Source organism: Brienomyrus brachyistius, unplaced genomic scaffold (genome assembly GCF_023856365.1).
Source record: "Brienomyrus brachyistius isolate T26 unplaced genomic scaffold, BBRACH_0.4 scaffold32, whole genome shotgun sequence".
NCBI lineage: Eukaryota > Metazoa > Chordata > Actinopteri > Osteoglossiformes > Mormyridae > Brienomyrus > Brienomyrus brachyistius.
Window position 1 is genome coordinate 2,590,328 of NW_026042307.1, and position 19,036 is coordinate 2,609,363.

The following is a 19,036-nucleotide window of genomic DNA, read 5'->3' on the forward strand; positions in this document are numbered from 1 at the left end:
CAATCAAATCTCCACATTCAGTATGAGGGTCGCCACAACCAATCACACTCCAGCCTAAGTCTGTTTTTATTGCAAAGGGTTGATGTTCTCTTCCTGAAACGACTTGTCTTGGAACAAGAGCCTGAGGACAGTTATAGCCAATAAGCAGGCCGACATCACAGCTTTGCAGAGGAGCAATCTCATCTGAAATGTGTTTAAGGTGAGGCCATACCTTTGCAGTGTCCGGCGTAGGAATATGATCTCGATTTGCTGGGATAAATTCTCGTGAGTACGTTACCGGTAGGGGTATTGTTTTGTTTGAGTAGAAACCCCTAACTTGTAGATCTGTTAGTTTCTGACAAAACACTCTAGTGTTCCTTGAGGCTAGGGTTGACAACTTCAGCTGGACTGGCTCACTCCTAACATTGAGAGCCTCAGCAGTTTCTTTCAGAATGAACGTTGTATCACTTTGGGTGTCGAGAAGTGCGTACACAAGGACTTCATGCTCTGGTTCATGAGTAGCTGATACCCACACTGGTATAACTGTGGAGGTATGAGTGCCCTTGACATCTTGCACAATTCTGTTTGAAGTTGCCCCACTTGACACACTGACTGCCTTATCCTGGGTGCTGTACATCCTCTTTTCCATGGAGTTGTCACTACCCACGGGTCTAGCAAGGCTTGCGGAGCGCCGTGTATCACTGGTGCGATTCTCATGGAGGCATGTTGGATGTTTTTTGTTACACATGTCACAGGTACTTCGATTCTCACATTCCCTTGAGTGGTGCCCAGGCTTCAGGCAACCAAAGCACAACTTATTTACTTGTATAAACTTATGTCGTTCAGAAACCTCTCTTTCCATAAATCTGCTACAATTGTCCAAACTGTGATTGGTCTTTTCGCAAAGAATACAGCTTGCTGGTGCAGGCCTCTCATCCGAATTGGTTGCTAATGTCTTTCTGCTAGGGCTTCTGTTCCTCTGGGCCTTGGTCTTATCGCCTTCGCTTGATTTTATAGCATATAAGGAAGTTACAGGGTTACCTGCAATCTTGGCTTCGCGTGTAAGAAATGCTACAAACTGGCTGAAGCTTGGGAATATTCCGCTTTGTTCTTCCACTTCCATAACCTTTCTATTCCACCTTAAGGTCAACCAGTCTGGAAGTTTGTTGAGTATCTTCTGGTTTTCATTGCAGTCGTTTAGCACATCAAGCCCTTTGATCTGAGACATGGCTGCTTCACAGCTACGTAGGAAATCCACAAATTCCTGTAATTCCAGGCTGTTCTTGGGATTTAGTTTAGGCCACGCACTTAGTTGGTCTCTAAAGGCCTTGGTAATGAGGAATGGATTTCCATATCTTTCTTCCAAGATGGTCCATGCAGAAAGGTAGGCTGCCTCCGTACCCAGCATAAAGTGGCTTTCGATTGCTTTCTTAGCAGGTCCACCCACATACTTTCGTAAATAATAGATCTTCTCTTCGCCTGGTATATTCTTCCTATCAATGAGAGCTCGAAAGGACAACTTCCAGTCATTATATCGAAGGGGGTCACCATTGAATACTGCTGGCTCAGGTACAGGAAGTCGATTTGCAACAACTGATTCTGCAAGCGCTCTAATAAGAGCTGTAATGCTGTCTTCTTGTTTGACATGGTTTACAGCTTGTGGAATGGAACAATGCTGCCTTGGGTCGTATTGAGGTGTGACATCTTTCTTTATCCTCAGAGAGCCACAGCAATGCAGTAGCTCACCCATATCTTCATCTGAGCATACACTCTGTGCATATACCTGCTGCCGTGCTTTGGCGGCCTTTAGTTTCTTAAGTGTCTCCAGTCGATCTATCTCTCTGCGCTTGGCTTCTAATGTCTGTCTTCTCTCTGCATTTGCAGCCTCTTGTTCAGCTTGCTGCCTCCTATCCTCAGCTTCAAGCCTTTGCAATTCTTTAAAATGTTGCTCTTGCTCAAGAAGGATTTCTAGAGTAGCTTCATTGGCAGCTGCTTCAGCTGCTGCATCCTGTCTCTTCACTGATGATAGGCCTGAGCATCCTGAGCTAATTACTGAGCCAACTCGAGAGAGATGGTCAGATTTCGAGCGGCTGGAGACTATGCTCTGTGTAGCAGGCAGTAGCTTAAGAGACCTTGCACTTCTAAAATCTTCTTCCTGATCATGGTTTTCCAAATAGCACCTTGCCGCTTCGATGATTTCCTTAGTCACTTCTTCACAAGTGTCTACTCTACGGCGTGCGTCCTGGTGTGGGGTATGAACACGGCGTATATCTTCATAAATCAGGTGTAACTCCATTGAGGCCTTTCCTATCTTAGCAGCATGCTCCTGCAACAGGTCATTTGAACAACAAGCATTCAAAGCTCGCTTGGCATCTTTAGCAATAGTCTTCCACCTTTCATAGTTTAAATTAAATCGGTGTTCAAGTTTTTTTATTTGCTCTTGTTGCAGTTCTTGGCCCTTTTCCGTTAACTTACGGACTCTTTGGCCTTGCCGTACTTCTTGAGGGCGGTGAGGATCAAATGCTTTAACTTCAGTCACATGTGGTTGTTCCTTCTCATCCAACTTAAAACCTTGTTGTTCTTCACAGGGCAACTGTACTGTTTGTATTACACGCTCTCTGACATCCTCCATTGGAGTATCTAATTCTGACATTTTAACAGACATCACCTGCGCTTACTTTGATATGAATTTAAATGAAGCCTTATGGATTAAAGAACTAATTTATCCTGTTTTTGCAGTTTAATGTTAGAACCAGCTCATTCAAATAACTAAACAAAATAAAATAGGGATCTGTACCAGAACTAGTGCTTAGCTAAATTATTCCTCTTCTGAGAACCTAACTTTAAGTTGAGTTTATAATAAACAAATTTCTGTTAAATGATATTACTATTACCCATAAACAATTAAGTGTTTGTGCACAAGGAGTACAACAGCTCACCACGTTAGTGAGATCGTTAGCAAAATCGCATTTAAACACTTAAGGCTAAACCAACAGTCTCTTACGGTAACGAGTCTCTGTCAAGCTCTTCGAAATGAACGTAGAGTCCTCGTGAAAGCCTGCTCAAAATAAGCATACAGCTAGCGATAACATAATGGCACCTGAACCCTCCTGCAGACCGTGCAGACACTCTGTCTGCCACTTGCTTCTCAAATGTGGCGCTGATAAATACGCTGCGCAACGCTGCGTCTTCGGTTCTTCGTGCCGGCTTCTCCGTGTTTCTTGGCGCCGAGTTTTCACTGTAGCTCCCCGGTAATGCGCAGACAAGAATTTTATTTTTAAATACAGGGAAATTCTTTATTTCTTCCTTGCTCGATTCATCCCGTGAAAACTGGTAATAAAACAACAATCAAAGTGATGATAATCTCACTGAACAGATATCGCTAAATTAACATAGCTAACTAGCAGGTTACATTAGCTAAATTATAAACATTAGATCACATACCTCGCTGGCAGCTTATTACCAAGGGAACTAAATTCTTAAGAACAATTCTCAAACACCAACGCCATACAGCAGCTCAGAACACCACCTTCACCGTCACACTCAAAACTTGCTTTTTTCGCTGTTCCCTCACAAAACTACATCCTACCGGAAGTGACTCCCAGCAAATGTTCCGCTCCAATACTCTATACAAACTAGGCACATCACATGTACATGCAAATACCAAAAACGAATTAAAACAAAAAAAAAGGTAGCCTGATGACAGTTATAACGGGTATGGGGACTAACGCCAGCGATTTCAAAACAATAGTTGTATGTTACGCCAACTGGAAAGATACCAACAAGAACAGTAGACACCCTAAACGGGGTATAAAAGCTAGACACAGACAACAGGGAGCTGAGCTTCCCTTGGTGTGTACTTTTGTGCATCTGAGAGTGGCTCCCGGATTGCAATCTGTGCTGAGAATAAAGAGAGCTGACGTGCAACCATCCTTCGCCTCCAGAGTGCATCTTTTCCTCATCAACGGACTCGGTGGAGTCTAACTCCAACATCTATCAATCTTTAACTGAAATATACATTAATTAACCGGGCTCGCTATAATCATACATTACAAAGTTAAAAACAGCAAACAGACTGGTATATATATTCACCCGCTTTTCACCAGCAGAGCACGTTCAGGTGTGCATGGACTGTACTGACTGGAATGTGTTCAGGACTGCTGGTCCTGCTGTTCAGGCTACCAATAGCCTGGTTGAGTACACAGAAGCTGTAACATTCTATATCAGCTTCTGTGAGGACTGCTGTGTACCATCACACACCAGGGTGAGTTACAGCAATGACAAGCCCTGGTTCACAGCTAAGCTCAGACAGCTAAGGTTGCAGAAGGAAGATGCATTCAAAAGTGGGAACAAGGACTGGTACAAGAAGCTGGGGAAGAGGTCTAGCAAGGTGCTGAGAAATGCTACACAACTGTACTCTGAGAAACTCCAACACCAGTTCTCAGCCAACGACTCTGCATCTGTCTGAAAAGGGCTCAGATAGATTAACTACAAACCCACAGCCCCCCACTCTGTCAATGACCCGCGCCTTGCAAATCAATTGAATGACTTCTATTGCCGCTTTGAATGTCAATTGGACAGTTCATATATCATCCACCACAACTCCTCTCACTGACTACAGACCACCACCCCCCACTGCTGGTGTGGCATCTTTGAAACTTCACACCTAATCTCTTCATATTCAAGAGAGGGATGTTCACAAGGTCTTCAAGAAGCTGAACCCCCGCAAAGCTGCAGGTCCAGACTCCATCTCTCTATTCACTTTGAAACAATGCACTTAATACTGTAGCTGACTCCTGTGTTCACAGAAATCTTCAACACCTCACCTGGTCACAAACGCTTTCAGACTCTCCCCTCTGGCAGAAGGATGCGGTCCATCCATCCATCCATCCATTTTCCAAACCGCTTATCCTATTGGGTCGCGGGGGGTCCGGAGCCTATCCCGGAAGCAATGGGCACGAGGCTGGGAACAACCCAGGATGGGGGGCCAGCCCATCGCAGGGCACACTCACACACCAGTCACTCTCACATGCATTCCTACGGGCAACTTGGCAAGTCCAATTAGCATCAGCATGTTTTTGGACTGTGGGGGGAAACCGGAGTACCCGGAGGAAACCCCACGATGACATGGGGAGAACATGCAAACTCCACACACATGTGACCCAGGTGGAGATTCGAACCCAGGTCCCAGAGGTGTGAGGCAGCAGTGCTAACCACTGCACCACCATGCCACCCCCGGATGCGGTCCACTGGAACCAAAACATCACGCCATAGGAACAGTTTCTTCCCCACCACAGCCCGCTGCATCAACAAGACCAGGAACACTCGCTCCAATACTGTTTCCTCATTCCTAGTATAACCATGCACTCTCTTAAATATGCAAGTTACACTGCTACATCATATATTCCACATTCTTCTTTTTATATTAGCACCTCTATGTATACACACACACCTTTATCTTTCAATGTACGGCACCAACCAGCAAAGCAAATTCCTTGTACTGTACATCTGAACGTGCTTGTATGGAAGCAAATCTGTCTCATCACAACTTGAATTTTATGTGCCACTGAAATTCTAACAGTGAATATTTATGCATTGGAAATATGCATCAGATTTTTTTGCCTCTGAATTACAATTCTATAAAACATGCAGTTTCACGGCTACTTTTCCACGTTCACAAATTCATAAAACAAATTCAGGGTATAAAGATACACAACTTGTAGGTCCCACCTGTGTGGGCGTGACATTTCCAATGCACAAATATTCAATGTTAGAATTTTAGTGGCATATAAAATTCAAGTTGTGATGAGACAGATTTGCTTCCATATCCTTGGACATAAACTCAATTCTGATTCCAGTTAGCGTTGACATGGTCCTTCCGTACCAACGAATATAAATCTACCAACAAATGTCCCCAGGATTGAATTAAAATAACTGACCCAGGTAACCAAGTCATCTCGCCTCACCAATAGACAAAAAACTGCTCAAATTAGTGTTTCTCAATTTTTAACTCAAATATACATTAGCTAATATGCTGTGTGAGCTAGCTAATCGGGCTCGCTATATTGGTCATATACAAAGTTAAAAACAGCAAACAGACTGGTATATATTCACTCGCTGTTTACCTGCACAAAGAAAACAGATTTTAAGTTTACTTACAGTGTAAGAAGGTCGAAGCTCTGCCTCCAGAGACGTACATACGTCTCGCTGTCCAACTCAATCCAAATGCGCCCGGCTGTAATTGAAGAACGGCTTGAAAAGAGCACACGTACGATGTGCACATTCGCCTAGAGTGCACAGCAGGTCCACTATTTGACTGTACGCTGTCAGGAGGCGGGTCATATGTTAGGCACGTCGTATATAAGTTGGCTATTACGGCGGATCTGCCTACTTGAGGGCAGATCCGCCCCTGAGTCTACTGCTATCTGGGATTACATGTATTAAATAATCATACACACCTTCTTTAACAACATCAAATTACTGTTAAACTGTTTTATTCATTAATCCTTCTTTGTTCTTTTGCCTACTCCTAACAACATGTGGTTGTGGCCGGACAGACCCATGCTGGACATTCGTCCCGCTATGTTTTATTATTCCTTAAACGTCATTAAAAATAACACATTAATAAATACATGCAATGTATTTTTATTCTATTAAAGTTTAACGGCAACTCTTATCTCCTAAACCATATGGGCCACTATCGGCAACACGTGGCATAAGCATGGCGATAACCCCCCAACTAATCAGAATAAGGGATACGCCCCCCTCCCGCATATGACATCAGAAACAGAGCAAAATTAAGCTCCACCCAATGTACCAGGTAATATTTTTTTCATGTCGGAGTCTTGTTTTTATCGGATTTAACCAGATAAATCGCTCCACCAACTAAGAACGGCTATGCACCACCACCCACAGAATCGAGAAAGAGCTATCAGTCTGTGAATCCTTTCTGTGTCCGGGCCGGGTGAGGTTTCCTGTGTTGAGTCAAATTATTCTCTTATTGGACCATTCCTGGTGGTGCCCTTCCGTCAATTCCTTTAAGTTTCAGCTTTGCAACCATACTCCCCCCGAAACCCAAAGACTTTGGTTTCCCGGTCGCTGCCAGGCAGGTCATTGGAATAACGCCACCCGGTCGCCAGTCGACATCATTTATGGTCGGAACTACGATGGTATCTGATCGTCTTCGAACCTCTGACTTTCGTTTTTGATTAATGAAAACATTCTTGGAAAATGCTTTCGTCCGTCTTGCACTGGTCCATGTCTTCAAAATGGCAGCCCTTACAAAGCTTAATCATCTGCATAGATGCAGGGACATTTCTTAGATTTCGTAAGTAGACTGGTTGCAGCCAGGGGCATGTGTTTAGGCTCCTGTGCTTTAATTTTATGTATAAATGACCTGTGTGACTTATTGTGGGGGACCAAAGTGGCCCCCGAATCTCAGGGGATGATCTGCTTAGCTCCTTCGCCTTCCTAGTCCAATGCATATTAACCTGAGGCAATTAAATGCCTGTGTGCCCTGTTCTCCAAGGTCAGGACAAGCCTGCAACCTGCAATACATATCTCAGACATATCTTTAAAATGGGAGAGTGGCCCTTACAAAGTTTGTGTCCCTGCATCTATGTGGATAATTTTCTTAGAATTTGGAAGAGGCCTGGTTGGTCACATTATTATATATTTTATTCTCCAAAAATAATGCAGGTGTTCAACTTTATCTCTAACTCTTTGGCAGGAACCTCTCAGGAAACATATCAGGCCTGTTTATTAAGGCTATATCCACTGACCTTAGACCCGTATCATTCACGAGTGTCTGGCTGCAGAAGGGGCCTGACAGCGCGTGTCCTATGTCAAGCCCCTTCCACTCTCAAGCCCCTACGTCATTTCCGTTAAAACGACAGATTATCCGGAAATTCCGAGGTGACGATCTCCCGTTCAAACATGGCTGCCTCCATGAACACGCTGTTGTGTGTTGTTGCTTCATATATCAGCAGATTTGGAGTGAGATTATTTTTTCCAAGAGACAAACAAACAATCCATCCTGTGGACAAATCAGTCTTGACAAACCCCAATACGTAATTTCTGTTTAAACGATGGAATCCGTCTCAAACCTGAACAATATAGTTGTACATATGCGTGTAAATAAATGTAGTGCTGCTGTATGTGTTATTGTGAGACATCAGACTATAGCTAATATGCACTTTTAATCATTATTTTCTTGTGCCATATTTATGCCGTCAAATGTTGTACTTTAATAATGTCATTATTATTCGTTATTCCGTATTCGTTATACGGAAACTTTTAAGTCATAATCTAACATTTTGTGCGTTATAGGTTATTGACAAAACGTATTTGTTTTACCCAAGATATGTGCGAATAACATCATTTTAATAACGTTGTCTAGAGTCCAGTGTTCCAACATAGATTTAGAGTCTAGTGTGCCTAAATAGCTAATTAGAACTTTCTTACCGTGTATTACACTATATATGATACATTAATACATACCTCAATATTATGTAAACATATCACGAAGTCAGTCATTTAATAAAAAATATATATATATATATTTTTAATTACATTGTGAAGACAATAACATAATGTGAAGTTGAAATAGTTGTATAATTTCCTAATTTAAATAAACGTTTGCCAGTAAAAAGTTGTGCTTTCGTAGTGGCCATAATACAATATTTTTACTATGTTAAACAATTTTTTTCTAAGGAGCCGATGAGAATTAAATTTCTACAAGAAAAACTACTATTCTAGTTCTAATTCTAATTCTATTCAAACCCAACAGGATGTCAACACAATACAGTATAAAACACTTAAATATATGAACTACTTTATAAAATGACTATATACAAATAACAGATCTTTGAAAATATACAATAATTTACAGTACTGCAATCAGTGATTAAGAATTTTTCACTAAAAACAGATGCATATATATGACTAATATATAAAATAACTGACATCAGATGCGGAGAAGCAGACGAAGGGAGCCGTGAATGCCAATAAACAGGGTTTAATCAGGGTAAAAAGGGAATAACAGGGAACAAGGCACGTAGCAACAATGGCAGATCTGGGGAATGAACTAGAAAACAAACAAATACACAAGACAAACAAGATCAAACAGGAAAGCTGGTAACAAGGATTCACACGAGGTAAATGAGGTGGGCGTGGTCCACATGAGGTCTGAACGATCGGTTGTGACAATAACAATGTACTGTACAGTGAACCTACTACACTAAACAACAAAACACGATTAAGCCCTTGTCGGCTGTGTTTTCTAAAAACAAATGCATGTCTTGAACATTTGAAAACTGAAATAAAAAGGGATACACAATGGTATCTCTCTCTTCTTCAGTGTAATATTCAGTATTTTTAAGTTTCTCCAGTGATCTAATCACATCACCATCCTCCATTCTGAGGATTCTGGGAAGGACCACAGGAGACTCAAAGAGTTCATGGTGATCTTGGTACCATTTTCTTGCAGTTTTCAGGTCTGTCATTACTTTTGGCTTCTATAGTGGATTACACAAAGTACAGTTTGTTGAAACAGCTTAAAATATGCAATAATACAAATGTTAATAAAAATGTTCTAAAAATAAAGTAGACACATACTTCAGAGTGTGGGAGAGATAAAGTTTCCTCCTGGGTTGTCATGGACTTCTCTTCAGACTAAGTTTCAAAAAACCTTGCTTGTCATTACAGTAAGCAGAAATTGATACATAAACCCAGATATACATAAAGTCAAGTTCAAACTAACCTGGGAAGGCTCTAGGTTCCTCCTTGGCAATCTGAACACTGGGTCAGTCTCTCCTCGCAGAAGAGCATGAGCTTCTGCTGTCCAGTGAGCAAATCTTTTTCCATGCCTTACAGTAACAAATTTCCCTTAACTTTGTTCATTAATTGAGTACAACAGCTAGACAATATAATACAAATAAATGTTTTTTGAGGCAAACATAACTATACCTTTCCAGTGTTAAATTCTCCAAAAGAAGAATACACCACCATTTTCTAATCTGAGGCATGTCATCCTAAATAAAAACAAAATATTATAAAATAAAATAACAAATAAAATAAAATTTACATAGGAATCAACTTACAACTGTGTAGTCAAAAGGGGCATCAACAGCAATGTATAGACAAGCCTGGGACACAAAAGAACAAAAATTAATGAACAGAGCCTTTAAACTCTGTGTGACTCAAAGTCATTAATGTCCTACCATCAGCATAAAAATCCCACAGTCATTCCCATGTGTCTGTACCGGAAATGCCTGTAACAAAATCAAAAGCAAGTAACGAACTGTTGTTCAGAAGTAGGTTAATATACTGTATTTAACCAGACCCGGTTGTAGATGTGATTTATTTCTCCTACCTCAAAATCAAAACCTGTTTTCTCTACCCAGTGGCCAGGCTGGATGGTCTGAGCTATACTTCTGTCAAGCAGAATTGCACATACAGTTATACAAATGCAAAAAAAAATATGCAAGTTTTAGACATGGTTTATACTCAGCAATGCGTTGCTTTTATGCTACTGTTGTACATTTTACACAATTAGTTTAGGTCATGTGGAGGATTAAAAGTTAAGTGCAGCAGGGGGCTGTTTGAGAAGTTGTTATAGCAATCTAAGGAACCAGCAGTTAGCACAAATAATTACAATTACTACATAATTGTTTAAATAAAACTACAAAAAGTTTTATTTCGTGCTTGGAATGAGACACTGCTGCCCACAATATTTGTTGGTAATGATGTCACACATCATGAATCATGTACATATCATGTTTTATATGGAGCAAGCAAGCATTGCAGAAATCAAATATAATCCAGCCTAGTAATCAGGTCAAAGAACGTGACCTGTTTTTTGGAACTTACATGCAGAAAATGACCAGTAGAACGTGGTCATATTAATGATCCTGGAACTGGACCAAGGAACTTAAACTCCTTTAAACTCAAGCTTTAACCTCAACAGTTCCATGTACTGGACAGCAGAAAATCCAAATCTTTTTTTATGGTACATGGAGTCAAGGAAAAATATCTCTCTCTGTGTCGGCTTCAAAACCTACACAAAGACATTCAGTAGGAGCTTAGACTGAATACATCAATTAATACTGAAAGACCCAGCAATTACAAAAATGATTCCCAATCTAGTGAAGAATAGTTAATGTTAACATAAACAATATTAATATCTTGTTTTGACTGGAGATATTTTACTTACACAAAGTACAAAATGCCCAGGAATCCAGATGGGAATGAAAAGTATGTCCTTGGTACCAGAATCCCTCTAAGAAAAGTTTCACAAAGGTTTAATACAGGTGGAGAAGATAAATATAGTTTAATTTTCATTTATAAATGTTAGACTGGAATCTCGTATTAATCCTATCCTTTTCAAGTATTTTGTAAAGGATAACTAACTGTATTTGATTTGTCTATTGTAATAGCTGTTCTACGTCTGTAATAATAGTTTGTGATCTTCAAACTATACCAGTGCAGACCAACAGGATCCTACACCACACACAGAAAAATAGACTTACAGGTAAGGAGGCCATTGGGTCACAGCTTGTGGGAGGCAGCCATGTTGGGACAACATAGGAATCAACAATAAAAATATCCTTTCCCTAAATAAAGACATATGAATTAAAACGTTAATACTCAACAACTATTTTAAAGACAGTAATTCTATGTTACATAACATAACATGTTGCAAACAAAGTGTACCTTGGCTCCTGCTATTCCTTCAATCAAATCAAAGCATCCATTTGAAATAAAAAGCTTGTTATGCCTTTATAATAAATTACATTGTAATTCTGAGTACAGTAAATAGTTACTTACGGTTGATTCAATTTCTCTGTCTAGGCCCAAGGTTAAAAAGTCAGCCCGGCTCAGACACGCTCTTGCAGTTCTAACAATCAACTCTTGTTGAGGTCTTTCAATGTCCAAGACATAATCAAGCTGAGGAACATGTTGGAATGATTAAAATACAAACATAGTATAAAAATAAACTATAACTTTGTTTTACTTGATTTATATTATAGTTCAATATTACCAGCAATTGTTGGCCAAGGTGATACTGCATCTCCCATGATGCAGAGGATGCTGATACATTTTCCAGTTTTGTTTGCTCTTCACAACGTGGTCCACACATGTCAAAGTCTAAATTAGAGTTGTATGACAGCAGTTAGAATTGTCATGTCAAAGCACTTAAATGCAAAGTATCTTAAAAGCATACCCATGTCACTAAAAGCCAGAAGTCTCTGTTCTTTAATTTGTGTAGACCGTAGACTTGTAGATTTTGGGCTTAGTGTCCTGGCAGAGTCAGTACTAGCCAAAGATTCAGAACCTGTAAGTGGTGCAAGAGCACTGGATGTAAATAACAAAGAATGCATACGTACAGCACATGTAATTTTACCATCAAGTAAGTTACCACACATCATGTTTACTGACCTATGACAGCTTGGCCAAGGTTAGACAGTGAAATGTTGCAGATATCTTGGGGTCTCTCACCACGATGTAACAACTGTTGTAAGAGTTTTGAATTTGTTGCGGTATTCCGGTGATGGATGATATTCCTCATTGCAAACACATGTGTGGACGGAGACATATTATTCAAGAAGTAGTTGTTTTTCCGCATAGCTGAAAACAACTGTTCTGCAACCTGACTGTTCAATGTCCAACGGAGTTTTGGAACCAGGTCAATTCTTCGCAGCGCATCTTTTGAGTCCTTAGTGTTTTTCTCATGAAACTTGTCATAGAGTACATAGTGTTCTGAGGAACCAGTAACTGGGTGGCCATTAGGCTCAGGGTACTCAAAACTCTCTATAAGCCATGGAAGTGACACCTGAAGTTTTTTCATCTCAGCTGACTGAATGTTCTCCACAGTAGGCTGTGCCAGTCTTCCTTCAAATGGATGAAAAGGCAAGATGGCTGGTGCCCTCAAGTTAGTATGTGTAGCTAGCCCACGGGAAAAATCATATACACACACATTTGGAAAGTGCTTCCAGGAAAGAAGCAAATCTGCAAAGTCCCTTGGACTCTCTGCTCTAAGGTTGAATTTTAAGCTGTACACAATTCCATGTGGACACACAATGACTGACCATCCACCTGAAAACACAAAATGAAACATAATGTATGCAAAAACTGTCTATTAAAAATGACTTTCATAAACTGCCAACTCTACTCACCAGAAGCGCCCCAGATCTTCTGAAATACTTTGTCATATGTCTGTCTCGTTTTCATCTCCTCCCTTAGTCTGATAACAAGGTCAGTATGGGACCCTTTGGAACAAACGTTACAGGCCTTGCACAATTTTCAGACAGTGCTCACCTGGAAGAATGATACATCATTACATTATTTAAGAATAGTAATATGAAATTACCAAATTAATCATAAATCATTAACATGTAAAAGATATATATACATATATATATATATATATATATTACATATTTTATATTTTACTGGGGGCGGCATGGTGGTACAGTGGTTAGCACTGTTGCCTCACACCTCTGGGACCCAAGTTTGAATCTCCACTGGGGTCACGTGTGCGGAGTTTGCATGTTCTCCCCATGTCGTCGTGGGGTTTCCTCCGGGTACTCCGGTTTCCCCCCACAGTCCAAAAACATGCTGAGGCTAATTGGACTTGCTAAATTGCCCATAGGTGTGCGTGTGTGAATGAATGGTGCGTGAGTGTGCCCTGCGATGGGCTGGCCCCCCATCCTGGGTTGTTCCCTGCCTCGTGCCCATTGCTTCCGGGATAGGCTCCAGACCCCCCACGACCCAGTAGGATAAGCAGTTTGGAAAATGGATGGATGGATATATTTTACTGTTTTCCAGTAATTACTAACTTTTTGTTTCATAAATTCGTTAACCAGCTGATCTTCAGATACAAGTGTAAGTGCCACTTCAGTAGATGACTTGACACCTGACATTTTCTCATGTTCTGTGTTGAGTACTTTGTCACTTTTCCTGGTCATTGGCCCTATCCAAGGTGCCCAGAATTCATAATTTGGTTTAACAGCACAAGGGTTCTGTGCCTGACCTATTACAAAACAAGATACAAAGTCATCCAGCGCAAAAAAACACAGATTACCAGATTACAGGAAAATAGTGTCATATTGACTTACTGGGAACAAAGCCAGAAGAAATCATCTCTAGATTGATAGTGTCACGTGAGATACGCTGCGATCGCGGGCAGAGCGGCGATCGAACGGGCAGGAAGCAGGCGGACAGGCAGAAGTCGGGGTAAACCGGGGATCTCACGCAAACAAACATCAATGACAGACACGGGTTAGTACAAATCAGGAACTTAAATACATGAAACAAGGCAGCAGGAAACAAGACACGACTGGGCACGATCAGGAAATCACACGTGGGTAATTAGGGGGCGTGGCACACACGAGGAGCGGACGGAGCGGGCGTCACAGATAGCATCCCAGAAATCCACAATGCTTTGCTCACCAGTATAGTTGACAGGTGGATCTTTGAGATCAGTGACTGATAAAAGACAGACAAAGTGATAAGAACTTTTTTTAAAGTAATTTCAGTATTTACTAAACCGTTGACTTAAACATAACTCAATTACCAGCCAAATTAAAAACAGCCTTTTTATGCAGGTCCATCACCACAACAGAAGGCCAGTAGCCACACAGAACACAAGCATATGTGTAATCTGTGCTGGTTAGTGCCTCAAAGTGGCAGTAGGCATGCAAAATCCTGTCTGTCGGTGGAAACTGTTTTTTCCGCAAATTTTGCAGAGTATCGATAGCCCTTGAAACAGAAATGTGGTTCTGAAACGAAAAGAAAACAATGATGTGATATTTCAAAGCCACAGTGCAACAAAAAATCCTCTTCACACAGATTTATCTGAAGACTGTGTCTTAAATAAAGACATAGTTCAAGGCTCAACACAAGATGATCATCAAAGTTATGAAGTCCATCTTGCCACTCCTGATAACGGTAAGTCATCTGACACTCAGGACATCTCTTAAAGTAGGTTGAAATATCTAAAAAAAATAAAAAAATAAAAAAACAATATAGCTGTAAGAAACACAAAGTAAAACAGTATTTAAGAAGAATAGAATTAATTTCATACACTTACTTTCAGCAATTCCAAGGGTTGTTACTATTTTGGCCATATTTGTAATATTCACTGGCATGTCAAACTTTGGACTGCTTGAGCAAAGGACACATGAAGTCTCCGCTGGAATTAAATCTGATGGGTAGTCTGATGGTGGTTTTGCAGTTGTTGTGTCCTCTGGAAGACTTGCTGGAATTTTTTTTCTTTCATAAATGTATTTCACTGCCCTCTTCAAGTCCTCTGTTGCCTGTTCCTGTTTGGACTGTGAAGCTGTGTCAGGCTTTGAATCCAACTGTGTTCTGAACAAGTTCCTGTTAATTTGAAAGATGTGCCACTTTGCAATGTTCTTATGAGGACATGACATATGTGGCTTAGCACATGGACAATGCCACATGTTGTTCTTCATACTGAACGTAACCATCATTCTTCCAAGGCGACTGAAACATGTTGTGGAGTCATGGATGGATAAACAAATATAAGACTTTGACCCACCAAGATCAACAAGGACAAAAAACGGTGCTCCAGCTTTCAATGCTAACCTTTGTCTCTTCAAGCACACTGCCTTCTTTGCTGCTGCAAAGAACTTGCATGCAACCATTTCATCCAAAACTCTTGCATGTAGAATCTCTTCCTCTGCTACTTCTGTGCAGTATTCCAGTGAACGTATGTGGTGGCACTCACTGAACACAAGACGACTCCTGCGTACTAATAGCTGATATTGCCAGCATTCCTCCAGTTCACACATTACCTCATGTTTGTTGCCCTTAATTTTTTTTTTTAACATGAATAGGTGTTGAAAATCCATGTCCTGACTTTTGAACTGCAGCAATACCATTTTTTGTATCAACACAAACACTGGCAAAATGTGACTGCCTATTCACATCTCTTGGTGTGCATAAATGCTTCCTAGTAATGTGAGTATGTAGATTCTTTTTATGTAACAGCAGTGAACAGTGTGGACATTTCACCTTTACTGGTTTTCTGAATGAGGGCAGATGGGAAGGTTCTACTTCTTTCTTTAGTTGAGGGAAACATTGATCCCCTTCAGGCTGTGGAGAGGAAGATTTTGCTTGTTGAAGCAATGGAATGGGAGGTAAGGCTGTCTGAAGTAAGCATGAGGACTCAGTCTTTTTGGTCACACCGCTGCACTTTTCCAGATGCTCCACAAAAGTGTTTCTTTTAATCACTGTCTCACTGCACCTAGGGCAGTGGAAATGACCATCCTTTCTACAAGGTAGCGTGCATCTGCAAATTCTTAAGTCTGCAAGAACAAAAACACTGGTTTTAATTGTTTATGTCCAATATAATTTATCACTTCAAATAAAAAGTAAGTACATGAACTTACTTTGGAAAAACACTGCATTTTTTATATGCACATCCAGGTGGATCTTTAGTCTGTTCAGCTTCGCTGGCCTAAAGTTAGGACAAAGCGGGCAATGATACAGACGGCAGCATGTGCTGCATCTGATTATTTCTGGTAGGGCACCATGACTTAGAATTGAAGGATGCATCTGTAATATTAAAAACAACATAATTACTGAGCAATTATGAAAAAAAATACACAATTATAACCACATCTTTAAATTTGTTCACCATGATGAATTAGGTCAAAATGAGATCTTATTATCAGCTAGTGGTCCTTTGAGATACAGTTAGTCATTTAAAATATACTATTACCTGTTTAAATATTGCACACATCACCAACCCCACTTTAGTGATACTCTAAATTGAGTTAGATATAAAAATGTTCATATTGAACTCTACTGCTGTAATTCCGAAACTAATTATAAACTCTCCACGTGATTGCCTTAATACCCGAAACACGTGTAACTAATTTGCATCTTGTATTTATATCTATTTTTCCTCGTCTTGTTATTCTTTAAGTTTCTTTAGGTTAAAATTTGCGGTTTTTATATATTATTTATATGTATATTTTAAGTGTCTTTTCTTGTACTGTTTAAAGCTGGAGTAACGTCGTCTTGTCTCTCTATATACTTGTATATACAGTAGCTGAGATGACTATAAAGTTTACTTTGTCTTTAGCTGACTTTTTTATGTGACCAAGCACTACTCTTAGGACTTTTTTAAGGTAAACATGAGTTGCCTGAGGTAAGGCGATGAGTTCGACACACGCGTATTTCGATGAGATAATTAATTTTTAAATAGTTAAGCCATACATTCCACGACTTCAGAATTATCCGCAAGCACAAGATTGATTCTTAAGGTACTCACGTATTTCAATGTAATAATTAATTTTAAAATAGCTTAGCCATACATACCACGACTTCGGAATTATCCGCACGACAAGATGGATTCTTATAGCTCGCGGCAAGTAGGAGTCTGTCGTTCGAACGGAAATGACGTAGGGGCTTGAGAGTGGAAGGGGCCTGACAGAGGACACGCGCTGTCAGGCCCTTCTGCAGCCAGATGCCTCTCGTATCATTCTGCAGTGGATACTTTATAATATCTAAGTACACTATGAAATGGAACCATGATTTTTTGAGGAGGAAAATTGTCTGATTAAGCCAAATGAATGAGAGATGCATATTTGACATGCATGCCAGGCAATGCTTTGAATCTGCCTTTCCCAGTCTGCTGGGGACTGGGTAGGGAGCCATTTCTGTGGCTCACAGTGGTGTGAAACAGCCATAAATCAACCAATAGCCCTGGCAGGAGCAGATTCACCCTAAAATGCTACCAATAATCTGATGCAACCGAGTAGCTGACCGAACAAAATCATCATAATTATCCTGATAATGGAAAGAAGCATAGGGCGATTGTACTTGCAAGTTACTAGGAAATGAAATTTATTTGGGCTGACAGCTAAATACCAAAATTAAAATATAAAATCATCCATCCATCCATTTTCCATCCATTTTGGTCCCGAAACCCATGATGGTTTTGCAACCAGTGGTTACTGGTTTTATCCCCATGAAAGCACTGTATACCCATGCCCTGTACTGGCAAGGAACACAAGTGCTTGAACTCATCTTTTTTCCAATCCCGATGAGTTGGATAGCTCGCCTTCGGAGGCAAGTCTGGGCTGACTTCAATGTTGTCCGCTCCGACAGATGTTAAACTGGGAATCTTAGTCAGCGCAGGTGTGGAATCCAGCACACCACCTGCTCGTGCACAAGCCCTGTCGAACTCTTTTTGGACGCTTGGCGAATTTCTCAGTCATCTGATGGTAGGGTCCCTGGACTGGGCAACCCTCTGAATTCGCCGCACCTGTATTGATGGGACGGAGTCTTCCAACTTCTGGATCCCCAATCCGCTATCTTGTCTCCAGGAGTATGACAGCCCATCGCACGGTGTGTGGGGAAGCCGTAGCCAAGCTTTAACAGCCCACTTGTCCAGCCCGTCGAGCCTGGCAAGCCTTGCAGATGTCTCATTTGCATGAACGGCATTGAATATGAGCCTTGGTAGGGCGTATTTGAGGACCACCACCTTTGGGGAGGGCTTACCTGTTAGTGGCGCCTCATAAATTCGCTGGATCCATGTCAGCAGTTGACATTGCATATCAAGCTTTGAGATACCTCGCCAGGGACCAACCTGAACTCTGAGGTATTTCTCCAACTCCTCTAGACTAACTATGTGCATGTTGCCCCCCCCCCCCCCCCCCCAGTCTGTATAGGAGTTGTGCGTTGGACTCAGCTGGAGCCCGTGACATTTCTTAGCATGTGCCGAGTAGGCCAGTCAGACTACAGAATTTTTCCAGAAACGACAGGTTGGTATTCATACCACCCAAACCGTCGCTCAACAACACAAGATCATCTACAAATGCAAGGGCTGTAAGTTTCCCACCCTCAGTTTGAAAGCCACATTTGTGGCTTTCTAAGGTAGTGATCAGTGGGTTGATCGCCAAGTTAAAAAGTAGTGGAGCCATGGGGTCGCCCTGCTTGATCCCAGTCTTAATAGTAATGTCTGGGGTCCCAGCACCTTCCACCTTCAGCGAAGTGTGGCAGGCCCTGTACAAGTCCTGGACGC

General features: G+C 41.1%; 1 protein-coding gene and 3 long non-coding RNA genes across 4 annotated transcripts in view; 1 reads left to right on the forward strand and 3 right to left on the reverse strand.

Moving 5' to 3' along the window:
* Nucleotides 1-19,036, forward strand: part of LOC125721176 (coiled-coil domain-containing protein 106-like) — a 301,470-nt gene that overhangs the window by 145,983 nt on the left and 136,451 nt on the right. The gene's annotated exons all lie outside the window — the stretch shown is intronic.
* Nucleotides 9,016-11,718, reverse strand: LOC125721194 (uncharacterized). Its single transcript, XR_007385702.1, has 11 exons — nt 11,692-11,718; nt 11,508-11,591; nt 11,192-11,257; nt 10,849-11,035; nt 10,352-10,412; nt 10,200-10,250; nt 10,080-10,124; nt 9,946-10,010; nt 9,740-9,845; nt 9,595-9,651; nt 9,016-9,494 (listed from the first exon to the last, which is right to left on the reverse strand). It is a non-coding gene; the product is annotated as an uncharacterized LOC125721194 (long non-coding RNA).
* LOC125721197 (uncharacterized) lies at nt 11,783-13,280 on the reverse strand. Its single transcript, XR_007385705.1, has 4 exons — nt 13,155-13,280; nt 12,418-13,074; nt 12,020-12,313; nt 11,783-11,925 (listed from the first exon to the last, which is right to left on the reverse strand). It is a non-coding gene; the product is annotated as an uncharacterized LOC125721197 (long non-coding RNA).
* LOC125721196 (uncharacterized) lies at nt 14,841-17,386 on the reverse strand. Its single transcript, XR_007385704.1, has 4 exons — nt 17,329-17,386; nt 16,395-16,560; nt 15,071-16,310; nt 14,841-14,975 (listed from the first exon to the last, which is right to left on the reverse strand). It is a non-coding gene; the product is annotated as an uncharacterized LOC125721196 (long non-coding RNA).